The sequence below is a fragment of the Malurus melanocephalus genome, unplaced genomic scaffold (assembly GCF_030028575.1).
Source record: "Malurus melanocephalus ecotype Western Australia unplaced genomic scaffold, MMel_1.1 scaffold_80, whole genome shotgun sequence".
In the NCBI taxonomy this organism is placed as follows: Eukaryota; Metazoa; Chordata; class Aves; order Passeriformes; family Maluridae; genus Malurus; species Malurus melanocephalus.
This window is the reverse complement of record NW_026623312.1, coordinates 1,455,481-1,461,782: the sequence shown is the minus strand read 5'-3', so window position 1 is coordinate 1,461,782 and position 6,302 is coordinate 1,455,481. Positions and strand designations below refer to the sequence as shown.

Genomic DNA, 6,302 nt, shown 5'->3' with positions numbered 1-6,302 from the left:
TGCGGGGTGCGGGTCGTGCGCGGCGCCGTGCAGGACAGGACAGGGAGAGCTGAAAACTCGGGACTTCAGCCGTGGCAACAACAGGTAGGTTTAGGGAAATGCTGGCTTGTGGCTGCTTTTCTTTCCGCTGAGCCGTGTTTTGGAGCCGTAACTGGTTGACCTGACTGCTCTGCGTGGTTAAACGACGCAGTTGCTCMGTTCTTCACTTTCCTGTGTTGGCTGAAGAAGTTTGAAAGCTGTGTCCTGATTGTTTTCTAATAAGGAATATTTACCCGTGACAAGAAATATGTGTTTCAGAGAGTACATGGTATGCTGTGCGGAAGGGCAGAATAGTGCTCGCTAAACACAGCTGTGTGTTCTTATAGTAATAGACAAAAAACTCCAGCAAAAAGAACAACATAGAAAACAAAGTTATACCCTATTTATGCTTGCATGGTACTTTATTAGAAACAAAAYGAGTGAATATATATTTTAGTACTAGAGTGAGACTTTAAGTGAGTGAAAGAACTCGAAAAGCTTAGTTAAAATCTAACAATTACAACCACTCTTGTTTCATTCAATGCAAAAATAACAATTGATATTTTTTTCATAGTGAAGACAAGAAACCTGACTTAAATGTAAAGAAAGAGAGCAGATCTATTCTGCCTTTATTCCTTCAAGCTGTGGTTCAGAGGTCAGCGTTTAGTTTTTGCAGGAAGGAAGAGAACAGGAGGAAGAGAAGAGGAGCAACACAGGGCCGGCTMCAGCAGCTGTGTGTGTTCAATGTGTAACTCCAGCAGGAGAGTAATGCCACATGTAGCATTTGTAACAGCTAAGTACAAGTGCTGTAACATCTAAGTACAATATGGTCAGTATTTTATGTGAGGAAATCACTTAAAGTCATTATTCCACCAGCTGASTTTAATGCAGGTGAAGTTTGGAACAGGAAAGCTCATCCATGGGTATTGTTTTTTATTTTTAATGTTAGATTTTGGGTTTAAATGCTTGACTGAATAAGGAAGATTTATTAGCTGTGTTTTGTCTTGCATTGTCAGTGTCTTGCAGTTGAAGTTTCTGTCTGTTTCTTTCCTACAGTGTAATCCTGGTCAGAGGTGTGACATGATTTTACCTTGTGTGACCAGGGGTTTGGTACCTTAATCTGTTTTTAGACCTCTTCCTTCTAGGTGAGGTAGTCAACTGGAGACAAACGTTTCTCCTTTCATCCTCCTCCCTTCCCTTGGTCTTCTAGAACAGTCTGTCAGTGTTTTTACTCTTTTTGTGTTTTCCATCTCTAGATTTCTTTGAGGCTTCTGATTCTCCCTGGRGAAACTTCTGCCTTTCATTGATCCTTTATTTGGGTGAAACAGTTACCTTTCCTTTTCTTACTGCTTTATCTTTTAAAGAAGTTACAAATCCAATTAATAGGATTTTGTAATTTCCTTTTGCTCCACCTATGATGGAAACGTTCCACGTTGTTGCAACTGTGAAACCTCTGACACCTAGTAAATGCTTTCAGAGTTTTATAACATCAGATTAAAATAAATGCAAAATATGAAGAGTAGAATAGAAACCTCCAGAAATCTGTGAAAGAAACACTTTAATACTACTATCACAACCAACAAAAAATTGTTTGTGTCAGTGCACTGTTGCCAGATCACAAAGTACTGTAAGTGAAACTAGCCACAGATGTAAAACCTTCAAATTGTTTTTGTTTGTAAAAAGCTATGGCAGCAGACTGTAGATTAAGAATGCATTCTCTTTTCTGATGACAAAGGTCAGAATTTTTTAGCTTAGAAAAAAGGGCATTAAGACCTTTCAGAAGTTATTGGTTTGATTCACTTCTTAGCTCTTTCTGTTCTGGCCACGTGYTTTGCTGTTCATCTGTGCAGTTCTGGTAACCACACACGTCACCTTTCATGTCCCGGAAGTTGCATATTGATTAGTTTGTTCTTTCTGACCTACGTGGCTTACACTAAGCTCAGAGAAGAGAGCTGGGTACTTCTGGAAGCAGTCCCCTGTTCAGCTTATAAGCATTTGCTATATAGGTATTTGGTTTGAATTCTACCAGAACTACAGATGTAATTTTTCAGCTGGTAGTGCCTGTTGTACTGCATTCCCAAAGTGGCATGGTACCTAGTGCCAGTAGTAACTGTTGCTCCATTTTCATGTCCATGTTTTTTTCAAAGCAAGGYGCCATCTCTTTGCATGGTCTCAGGGTAGCTTGCGTCAGACTCAGTCTGACTCTCTTAGGCTTCTCAGTGTAGACCAGTGTAGTCAAGATTTGTCCTTACAGAGCTTGTTTGCTAGTTTGAGGGTTCAGTACACCAACAGAAATGTATTGCAGAAATAGGTTTTGGGCAAAATCTCCCCAAGATAGGTGAATATCCATTGTCAGATGGCTTTCTGTGGTTGCTAGCTAAATATTTGAATGCTTTTCACTGCTGTACTAAACAGAACCTGTGATCAGGCTTGGGACACTTTGTTGTCTTTTCTGGTGTTTGTGTTGCAAAAGCTGACATCAGTAGTCAGTTTCACTGTGAGTGTTTGCCACACCTATCCATGCTAGGGCGGCATCAAGGCAACTGTAACAGAACTTTGGCTGAAGTGATTTAGGTGCTTTGTCATCTTTGGTGAGGCGTTTAAATCTTAATAGCAGAAGATCTGTATGTTGCCATAGAATTGAAGCTGCTGTTAATTTGGGGAAGAATAGGTACCTATAATACATGGAGATCAAGGCTTACTGATCCTCTCCTCTGTAATTCCTTCAGGWATCTTCATGGATCCTGCCTGTTTGTCAGGTGTATAGTATTTTGGTGATGGCCAAACAACAAGCTCTGTCTCAGGGCRCGTCAGAATATGATGAGCCCTGGTGTCCTGTCTCTGGCTAGGAACCATATTACAGCATTGTGCAGAGATGAGCTCGAGGTGCAGGGGCAACCTTAGGTGCATTTTAGGTTATTATTGTACCAGCTGTCAGTACAGATCATTGTGTGTGTATCCTCTTCTAGTGGAATACAGTGAAAAAATGGTTGAGTGTATTGTTTTTATTTGCAATAATACAATATTCTCRGAGAAATCTTGTGTGACTGCAGAGTGGAGGAAGGTTCAAAGTGGCATTTAGTCCTATGACATCTCCTGTGCAGCAAGCATCATGTACAAGTGATGTGTGGGCTGAACTGGTAACTTCTAAGTTAAAGCTGCATTCAAATCAAGTGTAAGATGATGTCCATGAGCAGCTTATCATGAAGAACTTGTGTTATTGTTGTATACAGATTAATTCCACATACTGAGAAAGCCACACTAATCTATTCTGGATTTTTGACTCATATAGAAGAATCAAAATAGTTAGCTTATTTTCTCAATTACCTTTACTTTGATTCATAACAGATCCATAAAAGCTGTTCATCTGCAGAAGGTTGTGGAGAATTTATTTTGATTCTAGAGTCTTGCTTAAGCATGCATGGCACACATTAGAAGTCCAAATTAAAAAAAAAAAAAAAAGTGGAGGATTTGTTCGTAATAGTATCTTGCAACAGAAATATATGCTCTTTGTGTAGTCTTAAGATGAAAGTTAATTTTTTAGTGAATTTTATGGCTGAGCAAGGGAAAACAGCTTCATGTTGAATCATCCTCTGTCACTACCCAACAGGTAATGCTTTGAACTTGAGCTTTTTCTTCTAACTACTTTTTCACATGGCTTGGTTTAGCTTTTGTGGGACAGTATCTTTGCACTGTGTGAAAGGTTGTTTCTTTCACAACCAAAAATACAATTTTGAAAGTCAAGCCTGCTGTGATTCTGGTAGGTAAATGGATCAGTGCCAAGGGATTGCTTCATTTTATCTTTATTCTTTTCTTTAAACTTTATTAAAAGGCAAAGCAGAAACACACAGCAACTTCCATGTGTACAATTTTCTTTTTCCTAAACAGATATTCTTCGAATAACATCTCTCTTTGCCCTCTCTGTGTTTTTTTCCTCACTTCATCTGACCACTGCTGTTYTAAGCTTGCTCTCTTCTCATGTGTATTAACAGCCTTTATGGACTCACTGACTGCACTGCATCAGTGGTGAGGTGGTTAAATATGGTTCCTCCATAAGTAGCTGTCTTGTTTTTATTKTTTTGGTTCCAGTGTCCTTCCAGAAAATCATTAAGTGTCCTGGCAGTTGGTACTGCTAAAGCTTCTTACTGGATTCATGCTTTCAAGGCATCTACACAATTCATCAGATACTCCAGCATAAATAGCACAAGTGGTGGTTGTTCCTGTATGGAGTGTTATTTCATCTGAGTTTGCCAATAATTTGACAGTGGTACCACTTGGCCAAAATATGAATCACAGTAGGGTAGAGCAGTAGTGGCAGGAAATTTGGAACCAAATATGTGGCAGAAACATCAGAATTCTCTGATCTGTGTGTTGAACAAAGGCACCCTGTGAACTTTACTCTAGGGTTCTGCTGTAGTTGCCCTTCCCCTACTGAAAGGAAGCTTGCCCTTCAGTCAGCCTGAGTCTCCACTGTGATGGAGCTGCAACCTGTCAGCTCATGTTTGGTTGATACCATGCCCCATGGATACACTTTTCCACCTTTTCCACCTAAAGCTTTGCTGTATACCTTGCCAAAGTGAAGTAGGTGAAATCGATGGCTCACATGCACTATAAATACACRTTTTGATGCTGCATGTTCTTAGTAACTGGTGTGTTTTCATGAGCTCATTTGAGAGCTTTCTGACCTTTGTTATATAACAAGGAACAGGACTTCAGTTTGTAGAAGTATTTGAACCAGCATATTTAGGTGTTTAGGAAATGTTTGTTTTCACTCAAAATCTGAAGAGGTGATTAATGTTGTGCATCATTTTGAAGTACTCATTTTTTGACCTCTGAGCACTGAAAAATTTTAGGCACAGCGACTTTTACAAGCRTTCTTATGAGTTTCATATCAGAGGAGATTGAGTGCTGAGTGAAGAAATCCACAAAGAAATCAATTTTTCTGGATTTGAAAGATGTTGACTTAAAAACAAACCAACTCCTATTAACAACACTTAGTAAGTTCACAGTCTAAAAGGCTTTGAATGTCATGGAAATTATCTTGGGTGCAAATAATGAAAATTCAGGATTACTTCAGCTGAGCTTCTAGTAGTTTGCAAAGGAGGAGCAGCTGCCTTTGTGAAAATAATGACAGGTCAGTAACTATTCTTTGTTTTCCTAATGTTCGCAGAGTGTATTTGTTTTCTCATGTTGCTTGCACATTTTGTGTAAAGTTCTGGCAAAGCAGCAGTCAAGCAGAAGCTATTAACCTCCTTCAATTGCAGACCTTAAATCTGGTGGGAAATGCTGAGCAAAATGTGTCTTATAGAATACATATTCTACAAAACAGTAACTCTTAGCACAACCTTCTACTACCTAGAGTCATTACCTAGCTTAACTGTATAAACTAAATAGAGAGAGGTTTTCTGGTTTGTTCCTACTTAAGCTTTTCTTTGTCTGACACATTATTTTAAGTTTTGAATGAAAATAACCATTATTAAAATGCTCCTACTCTGAATGGCAGTTTTGTTTGATTCAAAACATGCCAGAGCCCATTCCCTTTCTCACCCACATGAGCAAACAGGAGACTGCAAAGGAGCTGTCAGTGTCCCRCATTAGAGGCTCTGGTGTACTGCTAGACATTTAAATAAAGAATCAGCATAGAGTAGGGAGTGGAATCAAAAAGGAGATGAATACAAAATGCATCAGTCACAGTAGTAGTGGACATTTTTCAGTTTAATTTACTTTAAAGTGAACATTTCTAGATTTCTTTTCCTTGCCTTCAGGTCACTGATGATGGTGTCAAAACTAGTTCCTAACAGCATGCCTTATATTTGTCTCTGTAAATGGCATGGTAACTGAAGTTTAGTGTAATAGTACATTAAACATTCTTGTTATTTCTGGCTCTGGTGAAAACGTGAAATGTGAAAGACCGTCAGCTTCTTAAAATCTATTTGTCAGGCTGTTGCATCTTTGGATCAGAACTTTCTCATGCTTTTAAGAGAACTGACTTTTGCACTTATTTAATTCAGAAGAATTCCAGTGTCTCTGTAAAGTGAGCTTTTTTAGAATAGTACTTGAAAGGTAGGAAATTGCTAACAAGGTTACTTATGTGCTTTTCATTGTCACAAATACACATAAGTCCTCTGCACRGATCAATGAAGCTTGCAAACCTTGATTCGTCCTTTTAACTGATACGTTGTATGCCTGTTTTTTGTTCTGTGTCCTACCTTGCAAAGAGAATTCATGCGGATCAGATATTAAGCTTTGATGCTACACTAGGTTACAATTTTGACTTTTACCTG

At 38.8% G+C, this 6,302-nt stretch overlaps 1 protein-coding gene across 3 annotated transcripts in view; it reads left to right on the top strand.

The window, feature by feature from the left end:
* The window catches only part of MAN2A1 (mannosidase alpha class 2A member 1), a 108,632-nt gene that overhangs the window by 884 nt on the left and 101,446 nt on the right, over positions 1–6,302 (top strand). The window contains exon 1 of one of the 3 annotated variants that reach the window (XM_057367519.1): positions 63–84. The exons of the other annotated variants lie outside the window; for them this stretch is intronic. The gene's annotated coding sequence lies outside the window, so the exon portion shown is untranslated. Of the gene's footprint in view, positions 1–62; positions 85–6,302 lie in introns of those variants that run through there. 3 annotated transcript variants of the gene reach the window in all.